Source organism: Balaenoptera musculus, chromosome 11, assembly GCF_009873245.2.
Source record: "Balaenoptera musculus isolate JJ_BM4_2016_0621 chromosome 11, mBalMus1.pri.v3, whole genome shotgun sequence".
NCBI classification, from domain to species: domain Eukaryota; kingdom Metazoa; phylum Chordata; class Mammalia; order Artiodactyla; family Balaenopteridae; genus Balaenoptera; species Balaenoptera musculus.
In genome coordinates, this window is record NC_045795.1 from 64,691,141 (window position 1) to 64,713,289 (window position 22,149).

A 22,149-nucleotide genomic window follows, 5' to 3' on the forward strand; every position below is an offset into this window, starting at 1 on the left:
TTGGGGCTTCAGACAAAGAAATGGAGCTTTTGTTCTAGGGTCCCTTACGGACCCGATCCCTGTGGGAAAATGAAGGATCAACTTCCCAAGGATTACACCCCAGATCAGCTTCTTCTCTAGTGGCTTCAGCCTGGTCAGAAGAAAGAAAAATGCCCAAAGCACCTGCTCTGTTTCACTGCTACTCTTTTTCTGTTCCACATGTGGTTTGAGCAGTTGGATCTCTTAAAGGTTTTTAAACATCTGAGGTCTAAGGCCCAGTTTCCCAGGAATCCTAGAATATTAATGGTTACTGAGAAGTCCATGTGATGTGTGGACCCTGTATCTAGTGAGATAGGGAATAACCATAAAACACTGGCTTCAGATTTAGCATCTATTTTAGCTTTCCACATTGCCTCACGTTTGTCCATGAAACTATCGATAGGTAAGAAACACAGAACATGATTCATCCTAGGACAGGACATAGATTTCCCCCACAGCCCATCTCCCTAAATCTATCAAATTAGTTTAAGGATCTGCTGGAAACAATGCCTTAATGGTCTTAACTTATAAAATATTGCAAATAAAACAACTATGACTCATGAAAACCCCTGGGCCCTTAGCTCACACATCTAGAATGTGGTTAATGAGGCTACAAATGGGATCTGCTGGGGCCACTTACTCCGCCTCAAGAAAAGCCCCAGGGTTGGGCAGTCACAGGAGATGGTGTGAAGCACACTAGCCCAATGGTGGAAGAATAACCTTCACCATCTGCACCTCCTCTCCATGAGCCCAGAGCCACTGCCCACATCTGCACACATCCATACACAACCCATGACTATACCACCAGGGTCAGTCACTGGAATTCTCAAACGTTGCTGGTGGGAATAAAAGAAGTACAGCCACCTTGGAAAACAGTTTGGCAGTTTCTTATTAAGTTAGACATATACTTATTATATGACCCAGTAATCCTACTCATAGGTATTTACCTAAAAGAAATGAAAATGAATGTCCACATAAAGACTTGTACACGAATGTTCACAGCAGCACTATTCACAATAGCCAAAAGGTGGGAACAACCCAAATGTCCATCAAATGGGTGAATGAATGAACAAACGGTGGTGTATCCATATAATGGAATATTATTCAGCAATAAAAGGAATGTATTGATATATGCAACAACAAAGATTAATCACAAAAGCATTATGTTAACTGAAAAAAGCCAATCACAAAAGACTATATACTGTGTGATTCCATTTTTATGACATTCAAGAAAAAGCAAAACTGTAATAGCAGGAAGTAGATAAGCAGTTGCCAGGGGGCAGAGGTAGGGGAATAGGACTGACTGCAGAGAGGTCCAAGAGAACTTTTAGGGGTAATGAAGATGTTCTATGCTGTGACTGGAACAGTGATTACATGGCTGCATAAATTTGTCACAACTCATCAAATTATAGACTTAAAAATCAATGAATCTTGGGGCTTCCCTGGTAGCGCAGTGGTTAAGAAGCCGCCTGCCAATGCAAGGGACACGGGTTTGAGCCCTGGCCTGGGAAGATCCACATGTCGCAGAGCAACTAAGCCCGTGTGCCACAACTACTGAGCCTGTGCTCTAGAGCCCGCAAGCCAACAACTACTGAGCCCGCAAGCCACAACTACTGAGCCCACGTGCCACAACTACTGAAGCCCGCACGCCTGGAGCCCATGCTCCGCAACAAGAGAAGCCATGACAATGAGAAGCCTGCGCACCGCAACGAAGAGTAACCCCCGCTCACAGCAATGACGACGCAACACAGCCAGAAATAAAAAAAAAAATTAATTAATTAAAATAAATAAATAAATAAAATCAATGAATCTTATTGTATATAAATTATATTTCAATAAACAGCTTGATTTTTTTTTTTAGTTTACAAAACTTTCATAAGTACAAATTATTTTAATAATCAGAAAAGACTGTAATTAAAAGATCATATTAGCTGTTAAATAGTTTTTTTTTTAAATAAATTTAATTTATTTATTTTTGGCTGTGTTGGGTCTTCAATCCTGCACGCGGGTTTTCTCTAGTTGTGGTGAGCGGGGGCTACTCTGCGTTGTGGTGTGCGGGCTTCTCATTGCGGTGGCTTCTATTGTTGCAGAGCACGGGCTCTAGGCACGCAGGCTTCAGTAGTTGTGGCACGCGGACTCAGCAGTTGTGGCCTGAGGGCTTATTTTCTCCGCGGCATGTGGGATCTTCCCAGACCAGGGCTCGAACCCGTGTCCCCTGCATTGGCAGGCAGATTCTTAACCACTGCGCCACAAGGGAAGTTCCAGTTATCTTTTTTTTTTTTAATTTATTTTATTTATGGCTGTGTTGGGTCTTCGTTTCTGTGCGAGGGCTTCTCCAGTTGCGGCAAGCGGGGGGCCACCCTTCATCGCAGTGCGCGGGCCTCTCACTATCACGGCCTCTCTTGTTGCGGAGCACAGGCTCCAGACGCGCAGGCTCAGCAATTGTGGCTCACGGGCCCAGCTGCTCCGCGGCATGTGGGATCCTCCGGGACCAGGGCTTGAACCTGTGTCCCCTGCATTGGCAGGCGGACTCTCAACCACTGCGCCACCAGGGAAGCCCTCCAGTTATCTTTTTTAATTCTTGTAAAGCCAAAGCAAAAGCATACTTTACACACAAATGGGCAGAACAGAAGCATAACGGTCCAATAAGCCTTTCAGTAAAACACCCATGACAAAAGAAAAATCAACAGCAAATCCGCTCCAATTATACTGGCTTTCTTGTTATTTCTCAAACATGCTTGATACATACCTACCTCAGGGTCTCTGTCCTTGCCATTCCCTCTGCTTGGTGCACTTTTCCCCAGATATCTCCCTGGCTCACTCTCGTACCTCCTTCAGCTCTTTATGCAAATATCACCTCTTTAATGAAGTCTTCCTTAGCCACCCCATCTAAAAGTGCCATATCTCCCCACCCACATTCCTTACACAACCGTGCTTTATTTTCTCCTCAGTACTTATCACCACCTAACATACTATATGTTTTATTTGTCCTGTTTATTTTCTGTCTCCTCCACTCTGCCCCACCAGAAAATAAAGTCCATAAAGTCAGACATTTTGGACTGCTCTGTTTACTGCTGAATCTCCAGAGCCCAGAAGAGCACCAGCACCGAGTAAGCACTCCACAGGATGTGCCTCAAATCACTACTGCGTCATGAATACCTGCTGCACACAGATCAACAGAGAACTCAAAAGGCATCCACTGCAATTATCCAAACCCACACCAACCGCACAGGGAATACAATCGTTAAAAAGTGGCACGCCACACACTTTACAAAATGCATTCTGAGCATCGGCTGGGTATTAATTTTGCATTTATAATCTCCCACCTTATTAAGTCTGCACTAACTGGGGAGTATAAATGAAGGACCCTGCACCTGAATACTCATCTGGTTCCTGCTGGTGTGGAAACATCTCATGTAAACAAAGCCTAAACTCTTAATCTAATGACAACCAACCTCTTGGAAAATTCTCTCTTGTAGAAAATCAGGCAGAAGAACGGTCACTGAAGAATAAACTTTTAAAATGTGGATACGAGAAGATTAAAATCCTATCATAGTTTAAAACAAATATACTAGTTAGCATTCAGAAATTCTGTGTTAGTATTGAGTTGACATCCCAAAGACCCAAGGCTTTCAGGTTGCTAAGTTATCACTGAAAGATAATTATCCCCATCTTTTGCAGGCAAAGCAAAGAAAGGCCATGGGGTTGGTGCTGAGTATTTGCTGAAGGCCTTTTCAGCAATGCTGGTGGGTCTGCCATCCAGCTTCAAACAAGGTGTCTCTGCAAGACAGTGCAGGCGAAAAATTATTCCCTCCATGACCTGGACTTCTAGAAAAGCTGGGCAGCAGATAAGGCACAATCCCTGGTGACAAAATGAATAAACCAAAAGGAGATTTAGCAAAATAAAGCCAGGAAGGAAGAAGAAAGCTGTTAATGTTTGCCTTGTGGGAGGCACCAAGGAAGGTGGCTGACCAGACTGACCCATTTGGGTCATGGGTATATGGCATCAAACTACACCAACCCCAGGAAAACTCCCACCGCTGCTCCATAAAAATCAGGTCCTGGCAGGGCATCTCTTGTACCCCAACACGAACGCACTCACCTCCACATCCAGCAATACGAAAGTGCATGATGGACTATTAGGATACTATAAAACATTGTTTATCACTTTTATATTTTTAAAACAATCTGATATTCTCTTCAATTAAAAGAAGCAAGATACAGGGAATTCCCTAGTGGTCCAGTGGTTAGGACTCCATGCTTTTACTGCCAGGGCCCAGGTTGGATCCCTGGTCAGGGAACTAAGATCCTGCAAACCATGTGGGGCAGCCAAAAAAAAAAAAAAAAAGGAAGATACAAAATTGTATAATCTATGATATTAGCTGAACTATGTCATAAGACTTACAGAGGAAAAGACTGGCAAAAAGTTCCAGCTTTGCCACTAAATTGTACACTTAGAAGTGGTTAAAATGGTAAATTTTATGTTATGTTCATTTTACTACACACCGAAAAACCCTAAAAACAAAAATACCAGCTACTCACAGGGGTCATGGCTGCCCACCCCCTCCCAAGGCCCTGGAGTCACTGGATAAAAAATGTTGAATGTCTTGAAGTCTCACAGCTGATATATGAAAAAAATTTCACAAACGTTTCCCAAATTTGATGACAACCCTAAAAATTTACATGACATATGATGAATTGTGAGGCTGAAAGAAACTGTTCTAAGTTGTCAATAATAGAAAGCAGATGGGGGGCTTTCCTGGTGGCGCAGTGGTTGAGAATCTGCCTGCCAATGCAGGGGACACGGGTTCGCGCCCTGGTCTGGGAAGATCCCACATGCCGCGGAGCGACTGGGCCCGTGAGCCACAACTGCTGAGCCTGCGCGTCTGGAGCCTGTGCTCCGCAACAAGAGAGGCCGCGATGGTGAGAGGCCCGCGCACCGTGATGAAGAGTGGCCCCCGCTTGCCGCAACTGGAGAAAGCCCTTGCACAGAAACGAAGACCCAACACAGCCATAAATAAATAAATAAATAAATAAAATATTAAAAAAAAAAAAAGAAAGCAGATGGGACTTCCCTGGTGGTCCAGTGATTAAGAATCCACCTTCCAGGACTTCCCTCGTGGCGCAGTGGTTAAGAATCCGCCTGCCCGTGCAGGGGACATCGGTTTGAGCCCTGGTCCGGGAAGATCCCACATGCTGCAGAGCAACGAAACCCGTGCGCCGCAACTACTGAGCCTGCACTCTAGAGCCCAGGAGCCACAACTACTGAGCCCGTGTGCCTAGAGCCTGTGCTCCACAACAAGAGAATGAGAAACCCACGTACCACAATGAAGAGTAGCCCCCGCTCGCCACAACGAGAAAGCCCACGCAGCAATGAAGACCCAACGCAGCCAAATTAATTAATTAATTAAAAAAAAAAAAAAAAAAAGAATCTGCCTTCCAATGCAGGGGATGGGGGTTCAACACCTGGTTGGGTAACTAAGATCCCGCATGCCGCAACTAAGACCTGATACAGACAAATAAATACATAAATATTTTTTTTTAAATTTTTTTTGGGGGGGGGGCTTTTTATTTATTTATTTTTGCTGTGTTGGATCTTCGTTTCTGTGCGAGGGCTTTCTCTAGTTGCGGCAAGTGGGGGCCACTCTTCATCGCGGTGCGCGGGCCTCTCACTATCGCGGCCTCTCTTGTTGCGGAGCACAGGCTCCAGACGCACAGGCTCAGTAATTGTGGCTCACGGGCCCAGCTGCTCCGCGGCATGTGGGATCTTCCGGGACCAGGGCTCGAACCCGTGTCCCCTGCATTGGCAGGCGGATTCTTAACCACTGTGCCACCAGGGAAGCCCCATAAATATTTTTTTAAAAATAAATTTTAAAAATTGTAACAGGTGTTATCCTACAATAAATTTAAATGACAGCTAACAAATGAAATAAATTTATGGAAAGCAAATAACAATTAACCACCCTAGAGTAGTGACTATGTGACCTTTTTATTTTATTATTTATTTTATTTTTAAATTTTTTGGCTGCTATGTGTGGCATGCAGGATATTAGTTCCCTGACCAGGGATTGAACCTGTGCCCTTGCAATGGAAGCACAGAGTCCTAACCACTGGACCGCCAGGGAAGTCCCTATGTGCCATTTTTATAGAAAAATTATGACACTGCTGTCATAGAATGAGGCAGTCAGTATGCTGCTCAGAAATGTAGGGAAAAAATATTGTACTATTGATTTTTGAAATGTGTAACTTTTTGTGTTTTCTTTTTTCAATCCAAACATTTACTGTCTTACATTATTGGGGGTTTTTTTTCATTTTTTTAAAAAATTTAATTAATTAATTAATTTATTTTTGGCTGTGTTGGGTCTTCGTTTCTGTGCAAGGGCTTTCTCTAGTTGCGGCAAGCGGGGGCCACTCTTCATCGCGGTGCGCGGGCCTTTCACTGTCGCGGCTTCTCTTGTTGCGGGGCACAGGCTCCAGACGCACAGGCTCAGTAGTTGTGGCTCACGGGCCTACCTGCTCCGTGGCATGTGGGATCTTCCCAGACCAGGGCTCGAACCCGTGTCCCCTGCATTGGCAGGCAGATTCTCAACCACTGCGCCACCAGGGAAGCCCTAAATTTTTTTTTTTAAAGGAATTCCTTTATTTTTATTATTTATTTATTTATTCATTTATTTTTGGCTGTGTTGGGTCTTCGTTTCTGTGCAAGGGCTTTCTCTAGTTGCGGCAAGCGGGGGCCACTCTTCATCGCGGTGCGCGGGCCTCTCACTATTGCGGCCTCTCTTGTTGCGGAGCACAAGCTCCAGATGCGCAGGCTCAGTAGTTGTGGCTCACGGGCCTAGTTGCTCCGCGGCATGTGGGATCTTCCCAGACCAGGGCTCGAACCCGTGTCCCCTGCATTGGCAGGCAGATTCTCAACCACTGAGCCACCAGGGAAGCCCTTTTTTTTTAAAAATTTTTATTGGAGTATAGTTGATTTACAATGTTGTGTTAGTTTCAGGTGTACAGCAAAGTGAATCAGTTATACATATACATATATTCACTCTTTTTTTTAGATTCTTTTCCCATATAGACCATTACAGAGTATTGAGTACAGTTCCCTGTGCTATACAGTTGGTCTTTATTAGTTATTTATTTTATATATAGAAGTATATATATGTCAATCCCAATCTCCCAATTTATCGCTCCCCTCCCCTTTCCCCTGGTAACCATAAGTTTGTTTTCTACATCTGTAACTCTATTTCTGTTTTGTAGATAAGTTCACTTTCTTACCTTATTGTTTTCACAATTGTAAATTCTTTTGTTTAAAGACGGTACTTATAATTATATATTTATATAAATCAATTATATATATTTGTTACACTATATAAACTTCAGCCACCACAAAAGCTGGATCTGCCCAGTACTAAGTGGTAAGATTGTTATTCCCATCTCTTCAGTTTTCTGAATGTTCCAAACTTCTTGAAATTTTCTCGAACTCAGAGCATGTGTTTGTTACCTTTATAATTGGGAGTGAAAATATTAGGGGGAAAAATAATTCACTACAACTGAAATAAGAAACCCAGATGGCTGCTCAGCTCTTGAAGGTTTTAAACTCATCTGCCAAAAAACCCCGATGCAACCCACACTGCATGCTCAGAGCTCCACTCCATGATGGAGACCCTGGGAGACCGACCACATGTAAACAAGGGAGGATAATAACCCCAACACATCCTGTCCCTAAAATGTGTACAAGGTGCTGAAAGGCCAGAGGAGGAAGTGACCAACTCAATCTTCAGTGACAATGGGATACAACCATGTCAGAGAAAAGAGTTACCGTTTACCAAGCTGTTAGTCTGTTCTGTAACTCCCTCCCTCCTATGACAGCCTTCTGGAGTAGATACTAAGATCACTCCCACTACAGATGGGTGCACTGAGGCACCAGATCACCTAGGCCTCATCATGGAAAATGACAGGTACTTTGAGATGAAAGAGTCACTGCTAAGAAGGCTGGAAGGGTCACCCCCATGTCATAGCAGGCGCTGGTTCCACCAAAGAATGCAGCAGGGCCAGAGAGACAAGACACAAAAGCCTTGTATTAACTTGACACAAATGCCTGGGGTCCAACACCAGGTGTTCATTTCCCCCCTCATCAGCATTTTATTCTTGTTTTTTTTTTTTTAGTTTATTTGGCTGCGCCAGATCTTAGTTGCAGCACGCAGGATGGGATCTTCATTGCCGCGTGCAGGCTCTTCCTTGCGGCATGTGGGATCTTTTTTAGTTGCAGCATGCAAACTCTTAGTTGAGGCGTGTGGGATCTAGCTCCCTGACCAGGGATGGAACCCGGGCCCCCTGCACTGGGAGCATGGAATCTTAGCCACAGGACCACAGGGAAGTCCCTTTATTCTAGTTTTAATAAAGGAGAAACTACAAGTTGCAAGTTGTAAGTGGAAGTATTTCACGAAAAGTCACAACAATGCAGATCCTTCCACCAATTCTGAGGGACAAATGAAACAGCAGATTCTGTTCCAAAAATCCGGACAAGCTTTTCCATAAGGGAAACAGCAGCCTCTCAGAGGTTTCTCTGTCGAACCAGCAGCATGATCACACTGCCCCATCTCTTTGCCTCATCAGACCAGATTTCTGGAATGAAAGACTAGAGGGTCCCAATATGGAGGGGGGACAGGGAGAAGGAGCTTTCAGCCTACCTAGAAATATGTTCCTCAGTTACAATGCTTGAATTACAGAGTTTTGGCAATTTAAAAAGTTTTTCTAGCTAAAACTGGAGCACTACTCCTTCAAGAAAATCTAAATTATTGATTCTAAGGTGTCACATGTCCCCTTTATCAGAATATCAAATTTACTTATAAATACCTACATGTATTCCATACACACACCAAGAATTATCAGTCCTCCTTAAAAAGCCTGTTTCCCCTCTTCAAGGGCAATTTTCCATCTCCAGTCTCCTCCTCCTTGATGCAGACTACAACTCCCACCACCATGTGGGAAACATACACAACAGGAACATGCAGAAGTGACCCTTGAAGACTATGGCCAAAATTGTTCTGAGGTCTCGATCTATGGGGGACTTTCCTACTTTAGTCATGGTTCTCTCATGTGCCAGTTAAGTAACAGTCCATTAGCTTCAGGCAAGATTATATGCTCCCTGCCTGTGGTCAATGTTTACCCCTGCTCATTTCTCAGCCAGTTCCCAAACCAGATGACACATGAACTCATCCTCTGAAACTAGTGGTGCCAAAAATGATTCAGTCCTCATGGCCAGCCACAGAACCCAGGCAGCCCCGACCCGCCCAGGCCAGCACAATGAGGGCTGTACCTGCTGGTGGAGGGACACGTGTGACCTGTGCTACACCAGATCCTGTGCCCAGAGGGCACAACTTCCTCTGGGTCCTCACAACACCTCACTCAGGTAAATACTCCCCTCAAGGGTCTGCTAAGCATCCCAGGCTAACAGCATCAACATGGCAGCTTTGATCACCCAACTACTCTAAGTACAGTCAGTGCTCCTCCATGACCAGCCAGGAAAAGAACAAGATATGGGAGTGGGAAAATTCCTGACACCGCATAGGTCATAGCACTATATCTTAACACATGACCATTTGTCAATCATCTTCTATGAGTCCTGAGATTTCTTTCCACAATAAGGCACAGCAAAATATTAAAAACTTCTTTACGGAAATCAAGTTCAACTGCACCCATAGTTCTGAAGCAAATTACACACTGACTCCTTTGGAATCACCCAGCTTGTGAGAAGGGCAATGACTTCAGTCAGTCAACAGACATGAGGATTGGGAGCGAAGGCCAAAGGGGCACTTCCACTTTTGATATTTTACCACTATTCCCTTTCTTTGGTTCTATGCAAAGAGCCTAAGGTATTTTCAAAGTAAAAACACTCTTTTAGAGCGAGATAAATCATTCCCGGGAGAGGGGTAGCCTGTTCCTTCCTTTCCCAGCCCTCATCTGCCCCAGATGTGTTGGCCACATCCATCAGTTTTTCAGGGCCCAGAGTCTGTCAGGTGGCAGCTGGCACCTCTGCAGCATGTAGGTGCAGCATCCCAAGCCACCCATAAAACCTAGCACAGGTTCTACAAAGGGCAGGAGCATCTCAAAGAACCTAAGGGAGAGATATGTGTGTTCTCATGCTCTGATAAGGACACAGAGCAAGAAAAACCCACACCTTCAGCAGGGGGTTGGCAAGCACCTCAGCTGTCTCTCTAGAGGCACTCACCTTGGAGAATAGACACTGTTCGTGAAAGGACAACTTTCACTGCCTTATATGTAAAACCTCTATTCATAACAGAAGAAAAACTGAAAATGTTCAACAAGAACCAACTAACTGGGCTTCCCTGGTGGTGCAGTGGTTAAGAATCTGCCTGCCAATGCAGGAGACATGGGTTCGAGCCCTGGTCTGGGAAGATCCCACATGCCGTGGAGCAACTAAGCCCGTGCGCCACAACTACTGAGCCTGCGCTCTAGAGCCCGTGAACCACAACTACGGAAGCCCGCGCGCCTAGAGCCTGTGCTCCGCAGCAAGAGAAGCCACCGCAATGAGAAGCTGGCGCACAAGAAAGAGTAGCCCCCGCTCGCCGCAACTAGAGAAAGCCTGCGCGCAGCAACAAAGACCCAATGCAGCCAAAAATAAAAATAAATAAAATAAATTTAAAAGAAAAAAAAAACCTAACTTAGGTAGACAGTAATCTCGGCAATGTGCAAGTAAGTGCTTTAACAGTTATTGGTGTATGTTTTTCCTGTCAGGTTGCTCAAGCTCATAAAAACATACATTCTTTGGCCAAGTATACTTCATCCATCTCTCTTCTTCCTTTGTTGCTTACTCGGGCAATCTCTCAAGGAAACAGTATGATTATGTTTAGCACTAGAGCCAACAGATATGGGGTCCACACACCTCCATGGGCACCCTGTAAAAGAAGCTGAACTGTGAACTCTCGCTCATGAGAGGGGAAGGAGGAGTAAGGCACAGTCCACATATACCAAGTTTAAAGCACATTAAGCAAATGGGTATCAAAGTGAAAGCCGGCAGGCTTGGATTTACGTTAATCCCAAGACAAATGTTGCTGCAGCCTCAGCAAAAACACTGAATTTGTATAGACATGACCTGGGATCTCAATCAGAGACTGGGACAGATGAGAAGGTGGGAAGGTTTTAGTAAAAATGCATATCCAATGTTAGTTTTATACTTGTAAAACAAAAATAGTCTATTACTCCTATAAAACAAACATTGCAGGACGATTCAAGATTTCTGCATTCCCCAAGAGAGTATGACAAGCACACCCAGTCCATGGGGTCACCTCATTTCTGAGTGTGCAGCTGTGGACAGGAAAGCCCTGTGGCCCTGGAGCAGCCCACCTTAAAGATGAACAAGGCTCAAGGGAAGGGGCTGTGGTGGGGTTAAGACATACTGATGTGGCTCGGGGGGTTTGCCTTTGGGATCCAGCTCAGGTACTGAGCGGGCACATTCTTGAAAACTACGTGCAGAAATAACACTAGAGCCAAGTGTTCTGCTTCCTGGTCTCTAACACATCTTATTCCATTAAAAGAAAAGTTCTACTCTTCCTTAGGCTTGGGATTGGCCACTCAATTTCTACAACAAGTATTTGTCGCAAGTAAGGTAAACAGATGGATACACAGAGAATACAGGTAATACTAAATGATCTCCCATTTGATCAATTACAAGTTTCAGTTAAATACATTCACAAGACGAGTTAAAAAAAATCCAGCAGTGCAAAGAAAGCTTTGTGAATTTGCCACGACAGAGAGCAAGCAGAAGAGGCCCAGGCTGACTCCAGTTGCCCAAAGGGGCTTGTGAAAGCAGGTACTGGAGCTCTGTCTCCAAGTCAGAAAGGTTTCAAGAAAACCCAAAGCCTGAAATCCTTCCGTCCAGAGTGGGATGAGACTTCTGACCACCTTGCAGAGAGGCCAGGAATGAAAAGAACACAGGTAAAAGACGTAGCACAGTGAGGGTGTTAGGCAAGGCAGCCGTAGCTGCTATCATTTTTACTTTTTGTGGGTGGGTGCTGTAGGTGTTGACCACATCACTTCTACAACAGCTACATTTCACTAGCACAAAATCAGATCAAGGCATGACTTTTCTGTTGTTACCAGGTGCTTATTTTGCTACCTGTTCTGACCTGGATACCACATTTAGAAGTTATCATACTCCCAACCATTTCAGTCTTAACCAAGGGGCATCTTGTTGGCATAAAGAACAAAAACTCTTGGATTTCCCTGGTGGTCCAGTGGTTAAGACTGTGTGCTTCCAATGCAGGGGGCATGGGTTCGATCCCTAGATGGGGAAGTTCCACATGCCGCGGCCAAAAAAACAAACAAACAAACAAACAGAACAAAAACTCTTTCTTGTCACTAGAATATTAACTTTTGGCCATCATATACCAATAATGCTGGGGAGAGATGTTACTACTTGTTTTCCATAGCTTAATCCTTACTTATAAGAGTGAATTAGCATAACTTCAATTGGAAGAGAACACTATTAATGAAAATTTCTCCAAAGAGATTGGAGAAAATATCTGCAAACAAACAAAAAAAATGAACCCAAGGTGCACCTGAGCAGTATGTGAGGCATGGTCAGGGCCAACAAATTCTTGTAAGCTGAGTAAGTCAAAGTCCTAAACCTCCAATCTCCCATGTAGAAAATGGCAAAATGATAAAGTGCTACAGCCTCCCTGGTCACAAAGCAACTACCTTTGGAACATACCACCACATCTGACAATAGGATCAGCTGGGCAGCACCGACTTGCTTTCTCTCTCCAGTCCTGAAGTGTAACACAGTGCAGTAGTGTCCTTTCAAACATGTCAGGGTGAGAGGACTTTCAGGAAGACCGACGGGCCAGTGGGGAGGGGGGCTACAATGGGAATGAGGGATACAGGATTTCTTTGGGAGGAATTATATGGTATGTGAACTATATCTCAATAAAGCTGTCATTTTAAAAAATCAACACAGTAAAAGGGTCGCACTTGCAGAGGTCACAACCAGCTTGGGGTAAAGGTTCCAGCGACAATGTCACATCTCCAACACTGAGAGGGGAGAAGGAGTGTTTAAGAGGAAAGCACCTCCAAAAGTGGCTACGGGAATGGCAAAGATGCAAGCAAGCAAGTTGGAGCAGAACTACTTCATGAACTATGTGGGTAAAAAGCATAACTTCTAAAGGAATACATTATTCTAGATAACTAAATATGTATGTGAAAATTAAAATAACAAATATTACAAGAAATCCAACTTTCAAGTACCTCTCTGTAAGTTTATACACTTGAGTTGTACCACAAAATTATTTTAAAATCTCTCTCACAGGGGACTTACCTGGTGGTCCAGTGGTAAAGAATCCGCCTTGCAATGCAGGGGACCTGGGTTTGATCCCTGGTCAGGGAACTAAGATCCCACATGCTGTGGGGCAACTAAGCCCGCGCACCACAACTACTGAGCTCACGCACCACAACTACTGAGCTGGCACCCCTCAACTAGAGCCTGCGTGCTGCAAACTACAGAGCCCACGCGCTCTGGAACCCGTGCGCCACAACTACAGAGCCCACGCACCCTGAAGCTTGCGCGCCACAACTAGAGAGAAGCCCGCGCGCCGCAAGGAAAGATCCCACGTGCCGCAACTAAGACCCGACACAGCCAAAAATAAGTAAAATAAGTAATAAATTAAAAAATAAAATAAAATAAAATCTCCCTGACAAATTGAGGCCTGCCTTATACTTGGGTATAAATGGTGTTTTACCTATTCTTGGTGCCTGCCTTCATCTGTAAACCAGTCATGGTAGTTTTATGTAGGTGCCATAAGGTGGGAACAAGATTAAAAAATCTAGCTTACTGCCTGGCTTACATGCAATGCACTCCTCAAACGTGAGCTATCCTCTGTCCACCATTCCAGTTCCTACAAAAAGTCCAATGGAAGATGGAGGCCAGAGGGTGGACTTGACAGTATAAGTGGATGAGGGCATGTTAAGCCTGCACTTGTGCGAGGCGGATGAAGAAATGGGGCTTCCGCAACAGGTAGAGGAATGGAGTACCAAGGGACATCCTGCTTAGCTCTTAAAAAAGACATTTTTAAACTGGTTACAAGTGTGATAAAATGACCACCATTATTAGTTTGGGGTCTCTTTATCCTGTAGATTTTCTTCAGTGCATTTTTCTATTCTTTCCACAAATAGGATCAGGCTATATGTGTTGTTTTGCCTTTTTTTCCCCAAGTAAAATCAGCTTTATTTTTCTCACCTAACTTTAAAAAAACAGTGATAAAATACTCACAATATAAAATTTACCATTTTAAATATTTTGGGGTGTACAGTTCTGTGGCATGAAGTACATCCACACTGTTGTGCAATAATCACCACTATCTCCAGAACTTTTTCATCATCTCAAACTGCAACTATATACATTAAATAATAAATCCCCACTCTCCCTACCCCCCAGCCCCTGGTAACCACCATTCAACTTGCTGTCTCTACAAATTTGAGTACTCCAGTTTCCCATATAAGTAGAATCATTCAATAGTTGTCCTCTGTTTTGCCATTTCCCCCCCAACTAAACTATATGACTTAGACATCTTGCTACCTCTGTCTATATATGAGTCCTTTTAAAGGCTGCATAATAGTCACACAAAATCATAATGTATTTATCGACTTCCCTACTGACACTATTTCCAACTTTTTTCTGACCATAATAATGCAGTGAGCATCCTTGTATCTGTCTTTGCACACCTGTGAAGTATTTTTGTACGAAAAAGTCCTAGAAGTAGAATTGCTGGGAGCATAGATTTTAAAAGATCGCACCCACTGTTTCACTCTGACCCAACCTATAAAGTATGTGAGCCACTGGATTCTGGAGTATGGTGGCGACATTTTATGTTAGGAAAAATAACCAGGCAGAGAGACAAGGAAAAACCTGGCTTCAGAGAGGCTCTGCCTTCAACTGCTGGGCAGGGGGTGGCGGGAAAACATCCTGACAGCCCTCAGGTTCTAGGGCCACCAAGACATCAGGACTGCTATCTCCAGACACCTGTCTCAGACCTCTTTAATGTAACCTCCCCTACTCAGTGGCATACATGGCAGGGCACAGGGTCTCCTGTCTTCTCCACTGCACCCACAGAGCCAGCTGCCCTGCCCAGCCTACACAGAAGAATCAAGGAAGGAGGGGGAGAAGGTAAAGAAGCAGGACTTGGTAGATGGCGAGGTGTAGCACACTGTCCTTAACCCTTGAGGGAGCAACAGACCCCCTGGAGAATCTGAGACAACTGTGGGACTCTCCTGAAAATTCACACCCTCACTGAACTCTGCATACAATTTGTGGAGCGGGCAACTACGGACCCTATCTTCAGAATCCCTGATTCAGGGAATCAAATTAGAGGGATGAGTCAGATACTGAGTCTTCACAACAAGTCAGAACAAGGATGTTTTGTTCATGAAGTCAGAAACAGCTGAGAAGATAGTGAGTTGAGCTGCAGACACTTAAATATAAGGGATGATCAAGCAATCAAGAAGAAATGTACAGCAGACAGCTGGAAGCAGTGGGAGTGAAGCTTGAGTGAACTTAACTTGAAAACAGATTTGGGAATTACCTACAAAGGGACGGCAGAAGGCACCCCAAGAGTAATGTGCAAAGAAAGAAGAGCACTGGGTCGAGGCCCCCATAATTGTGAACAGCCTGTGAGCAGAGGGTGCAACGTCAGTGTGAGAGAAGGAGGTCTGTAAGGAGACAAGGAGCAAAACATCTTCATCCTCCTGGAGGCCAAGGGTAAGAATCTCCTCTCTGTTCCACATGGAAAATCTGGACCACATGACACAGAGAGAGGAGGAGGCTCTTGCACTGTGTGGCCCTATAGGTCCCTGACAGCCCTCAGAGTTCACCGTCTGGGGCTCACTTTTCAATGAGCCTTGGCAGTTCCAACACAACTTCTTCACTGAAAAGATATACAGGTGTGACTCCTTCAAACCCAGCCACCAGAGTCAAAAGGTCTCAAGCACAGGGTGTGATCAGCAAAAGCCAGCATATGGGAACCCCTACAGGATAAATGACAGTTGTTCGAACAGATAAATTACAAAACAGAGTAAGCATATATAAATTTAAGAGACAAAAGAGACACTTCAATCAAATGCCATATGCAGACTTTATCTGGATCCCAGTTTGAACAAACCAACTATAAAAAAATGAGACAATCAGGGACATTTGACCATGACTGAATATTTGAAAAAAAAAAATTAAGGAATTATCATTGTATTTTAGGCATAATAATGGTGTAAAAACCATGGGTAGCTCCTTGTCTTAGAGATACACAATGAAATACTTTTGGATAATATACACTTTGGGGATAGGTTTCCTAAAAAATTCAGCTTTTTTTTTTTTTTTTTTTTTTAAAGGGGAGGGGAGGAAGGCAGAGTGTAAATGAAACAAGATTGGCTAGGAGTTGGTAACTGCAGAAGCTGGTGATGGATGGATGGTTGACAAACCCAAACCAAGTATCCATCATTTTAGGAGACTCTTTTCGTTCAAATTCTGAGGTAAACGCTAAATTCAATATTGCAGGAAAAGGCCCCTTCCTTGCTACCAGAATGTATTACAAAACACTAGTACTACTTGTTACTTTTATTACTTGGTATGCAAATAGGCAAAAATATAATTTATTTAAAAAATAAAAACATGCTTTAAAATGTAATCACATGAAAGCAATCATCTACTACACAAAAATGTGTTCAATTTGTCTAAGGTGATTACCCCACTAGGTAAAACAACATCACTTAAAGGAAAAATTCTTCCCCAGTGCATCCTCTTTATGAACCAAACAATGGAAATTTTTCACCTCAGCAAGCTGGCCTCAGGGAGGCTCATCCCTGTTGCCTAGATACGGGTGATATCTCCCTCCGGTGCTTACGGAAGGCTCTGGCACCCCTCGCACCCCTCTGCAAAGAAGACTGGTTAAGGTTCATCAGTCAGTAGTTGTGCCTTCCTCACACATTCCATTGCTCAGACAGATATGGGGCTGGTATACCATGTACTTGTCTGTCACCTGCGAAGCCTTGAAACAAAAAGAAGTCTATTACATTTGCTAAACTGGTTTTTACAACTGTATCAACTCCAGTCCTAGCTCTCATTCACCTTATTTCTAACAATTCCTGAGAATTCTAGTCTAAAGTCACAAAGCAGGTCAACCAACTGGAGTAACAGTTAACCATTCAACTGACTTTTGCCTCCAGAAAAAGTTACTAAGGGATCCACTGGCCTATCACATCAATATGATAAAGTATTCATTTTGCTCAGTTTCTAATTCTGGTAGTGGTTGAAGTTAAAACAATAACAATACTGCCCTGAAACTTCTCGTTAAATACTTAACACCAGATTACAGGATGCAATTACACAAACTCCACAGCAGCAACCTAGGTAAATAAGCATTTTAGTTCACTTAAAATGTTACCCTGCTAAAAATGCAAATACAGCAAATAATTAAATACTAGAATTCATCAAAACTATTGTAATCATGGCGCTTTATACAAAGTATCATAAAACTTGTGATCTGCAACATTTCTGTTACCACTTTTTAGAAGTTTCAGTACTTAAAACTATTTTCTCAGATGATTTTATCTTATTCTTGTTCTATGTACATTTTGTTACCAAAATGTTTCATTCCAATCAGTGACTAGTTTTATTTCCCCGGTATTTAAGGGCACTAGATTTTACTGGTTTTTACATTTCACAACATTTGGACTCATTTTTCTGCAATTCGGCTTTAATATATGAAACTGAATAAAAGCCAAAAATGAAACAAATCATTAGGACGCAAAAGACAAAAAACTGTCTGTAATCCAACGTGAACGAAATGAAAGCTCCATCCATGGTGAAGCTGATCACTATTAAGAAGATGTCCCCGGATCCATTTTAGGACTTTTTGGGATAAGAAGGTTAGGTGTGCAGATTCCCCCACCAGACACCAGCTGACAAGCCCAACTGACATTCAACACTCAAAATGGCTGCACATCTGCAGGCCGCAGGTAACCGTACCTGAGGCGTTGGGCTGACTTCTCCAGCCAAAGACGCAAGGAGACCCCCGTCAATAACCCGGCAGATCGTGGACGCCAATGTCCTGGGGAGACCCCCTCAATGACCCGGGAGATCTTGCCCTCCCCAATGACTGGAGACTTCAATGACAGGGGGAGATCCCGCACCACCAAAATATCCGGGAAACCCCCCCCCCCACAATGACCAGGGAAGATCCTGCCCGTCAAAACCAAGGGAAATCGTCTCTCCCCAATAACCTGAAGAAATAATGCCTCTCTCAAATGACCCGGGGAAATCTGGCCCCACAAGGACCCTGAGAGATCTCTCCTACTCCCATCATCGCGGGAGAGCCCCTCCCAAAAAACCAGGGGACACCCCTAATGACCAGAGACCTCGCTCCCCGACGACCCGGAGAAACCCTCCTCCAAAGCCCCTGGGGCGGCAGAGCGGTAGGCCGAGCAGAGCGGGCGTTACCTGCTACCTCAGCCGGTCCCGCGGAGCTTCCGTCCTATTGTTTCTCTCCCACCAAGATGGCGGCCGCTGCGGCGAGCCCCGCCCCCCGCGCCTCACTCCCGGAGCCCCTCACTATTGGCTCGCACCGGGAGCCCAGCTCGCGGACTGGGCGGCCCAAAAAGCGCTGTTGCTAGGGCGCCTGGATTCGTTGTAGCGGCTTCCGGAAGGGGCGGTGCATTGGGGCGGGGTTAGCGAGAGGGGTGGAGTCTTGTCTGCCTCCCTGGGAGAGAGTGGCCAAGGAGGTCAGGTTGGGTGGACAGGTGGGCTTCGAGCCCAGGGGTGCAATACGGGATGCCAGGGGTACAGATGGGTCAGCCAACTGTACCATTTTTCCTGGGTCCCAGCGGTTTCCTAGGATGCAGGACTTTCAATATTAACACTGAGACAGTCTGCAGCAATCTGGGAAGTTGGTCACCCTAGCAGATGGATGGACAGAGGACTGGATGTGGCTGGACAGAAGGATGGACAAAAGAGTGGCTGTAGACGGTGGACAAAGGGCGGTTGTATGCACAGGTGGACAGATGACTGGATGTAGATGGATGGACAAATGACTAGATATAGAGGGGTGAACAGAGGAGCGGCTGTATAGTCCTTTGTGGACTGGTGCGTGACCCAGTGTCCAACCCAGGTTCCACCACGCTCCACACTACAGAGCTTGTCTGAAGCTCGTTTGCCCTGGGCCCTGTGTTAGCCAGAAGGTCTCCCACCTGAGTTAATATCATTGTGGCTGGCAAAAGCAAGGGAGGATGAGGATGCTACTGAGAGTGGGTAGAGCCTCCTACCTGTTCTCTGCTCTTTTAAAAAATCCCTGTGTGCTGACAGTTTGCAGAGGTGTGGATTCATGCATATACTCATTCATTCAACAACTATTTATGGAGCACCTACGCTCTGTGCTGGAAATACAGCAGTGAACAAAAACAGTAGGAAAAAAAAAAAAAGCCTGCCCTTATGAGGATAGGCAGGAAAGATTTCCTGTGACCTGCTGATCTCTCCTCTCTTGGAAGCACAATCCCTGTGTGGCTTCCAGGGCCCCATGCCCTCCTGGTTTCCTCTGACCTCACTGGTTCCTCCTCTTCACCTTTTCTCTGTCTACACTATCGCTCTCATAATCTTACCCAGGGTCATGGCTTCAAATTCCACTTACATGTCTATCGCTCCCAAAGGTGTATGTCCGGTCAGACCTTTTCTGAGTGCCAGACTCAATGTCCAGCTATGGACTAGGGACCTGCACTCTGACTTCCTCTTGGCACCTCAAACTCAACTTGTGCCACCCTAGCTCCAGCTCATCCCCCAAACCTACTCCACCCCAACTCCCCCAGCTAAAGTGATGGCAGCTCAGTCCTTCCTACTGTTCAGGCCAAACACCTCAGACTTTGTCTTGACTACTTTCTTTCCCACTTACATTCAATGCATCAGGAAGTCCTGTTGTTTCCATCACGTCATCTACCCAGAATGAGACCACTTCTTGGCAGGTCCATGGCTTCCACCTAGTCCAAGCCACCACCATCTCTCCCCAGGACAATGTCACAGCCACATCCCAGTCTTTTGCTGCTGCCCTTGCCACCTTCAGTCGGTTCTCCACACATCAGCCTATGAATACATGAGTCAGAACCTCTCATACACAGCTTGGAACCCTGCAGTAGCAACTCCCCCAAAGAAAAGCCAGAGCTGGCAAGGGCTCCATTATTCCCCATTGCCTCTCTGCCTGCATCTCCTTTGTTCACCTCCAGAAGCACTGCTCATCTCCTAAAGTTTCTCACGTGTCACACTCCGTGCACTCTCATGTCTCAAGTGGAAATTTCTTTTGCTCATGGATGTATCCTGACCATCTCAAACACCAAGTAAGCTCCAGAAATACCTGTTGACTGACTAAATAAAAAGAATGCCATGTGGTATTAAGTGATAAAAAATAAAATGGGGGGCTTCCCTGGTGGCGCAGTGGTTGGGAATCTGCCTGCTAATGCAGGGGACACGGGTTCGAGCCCTGGTCTGGGAGGATCCCACATGCCGCGGAGCGGCTGGGCCCGTGGGCCACAACTGCTGAGCCTGTGCGTCTGGAGCCTGTGCCCCGCGGCGGGAGGGGCCGCGATAGTGAAAGGCCCGCGCACCGCGATGAAGAGCGGTCCCCGCACTGCGATGAAGAGTGGCCCCCGCTTGCCGCAACTGGAGAAAGCCCTCACACGAACCGAAGACACAACACAGCCAAAAATAAATAAATAAATAAATAAAGTAGCTATAAAATTAAAAATATATATACTAAAAAAAATAAAAATAAAAAAAATAAAATAAAATAAAATGGGGCAGTGGGATGTTGTGGCAGGATGAGAGTGCCCCAGACCAAGGCTAGCCCTGGGTCAGGCCAAGAAGGCCCCCCACACCCAGTGGAATTACACCCGGCCCAGCTCCTGCTCCTGTTCCCTGTCTGTGGCTTCAGGACCTGCAGCGGCTGCTGTAGCTACAGAATAAAAGCCCAACAGGCACCAGTCATTCAGGCCTTCACAAACAGGCACTGCCCCTTCCTCTGCCCACCCAATCTCCCATTCCAGTGCTCCCATGGGTGGGGAGGAAACTGGACAGGGCAAGGTCTCCCTGGGGGCAGTCCCAGTCTTAATTCACTCTTCCATTCCTTCCATAAGTGCTTAGCGAGGGCTTACTGGGGCTAGACACTGGGTACATGGCAAGAATGGACACAGCAAGAGTTCAAATGATTTACAGAGTCCTTACCATCCAGCGGGGAGTGGATGGGGGAGTGTGTGAAGGATGAATACAGCAAATAACTAATTATGGGCAGAGTGAATACAGTGGAGGAAAGGAACCAAGCTGATGTACAGAGTATGGTGTTTATGTCTAAGGCAGCAGGAAAGGTGAATCTGAGAAGTGGACATCAGAGCTAAGATCAACCAAAGGCATGACTGATCAGGGAAAGATCTAAGAGAAATCATTCCTGGCAGAAAGCATAGCAAGTGCAAAGACCCCAAGGAAAGCACAATTTTGGCATGGTGGACGATTATGAAGATTGTGATTGGGTCTAATGGAAGAAATAGCTCAGAGCTCAATGAAAAGATGCACAGAGCACAAAGGCATGAGGGAACAGACCAGAGATTTGGGGGCCAAATCCAGGAATCCTGATGTGCAAACAATAGGAGTTCCCGACATGAAGAAAATGCTGTGTTTGCATATAGGAGGTATTGACCACATTCCCAGGCAGTATGGAAGGGAAAGACTATAGTAAAATTCTTAAACTTCAAGGAGAAAGAGGACATTGGACAAGCTCCCAGATGGATAAGACAAGTTATCTACCAAGGAAGAAGAGCCAGCTGTTCTCGAACTCTCCCTCTTAACACAGGCACACTATCTGCTACCTATGCCCAGCCAAGGGACAGTCCTCATACCTGGAGAGGGAAGGTAGCCACTAATGGAATGGAAAAGTACTAGAATTTCCAAATTACCAAAGAAAAATTAAATGAATGGCATCTTCTTAAAAGAGAGAGGGAATTCCCTGATGGTCCACTGGTTAGGACACGGAGCTCTCACTGCCGGGGCCTCAGGCAATCCCTGGTCAGGGAACTAAGATCCTGAAAGCTTCGAGGTGTGAC

The 22,149-nt window shown here is 45.1% G+C and overlaps 1 protein-coding gene across 1 annotated transcript in view; it reads right to left on the bottom strand.

Annotated features, from left to right (window-relative positions):
• Window positions 1-18,594, bottom strand: part of IP6K2 (inositol hexakisphosphate kinase 2) — a 30,737-nt gene extending 12,143 nt beyond the window's left edge. The window contains 1 exon segment of the mRNA XM_036869336.1: window positions 18,515-18,594. The gene's annotated coding sequence lies outside the window, so the exon portion shown is untranslated.
• Window positions 18,595-22,149: the final 3,555 nt, after the last annotated feature.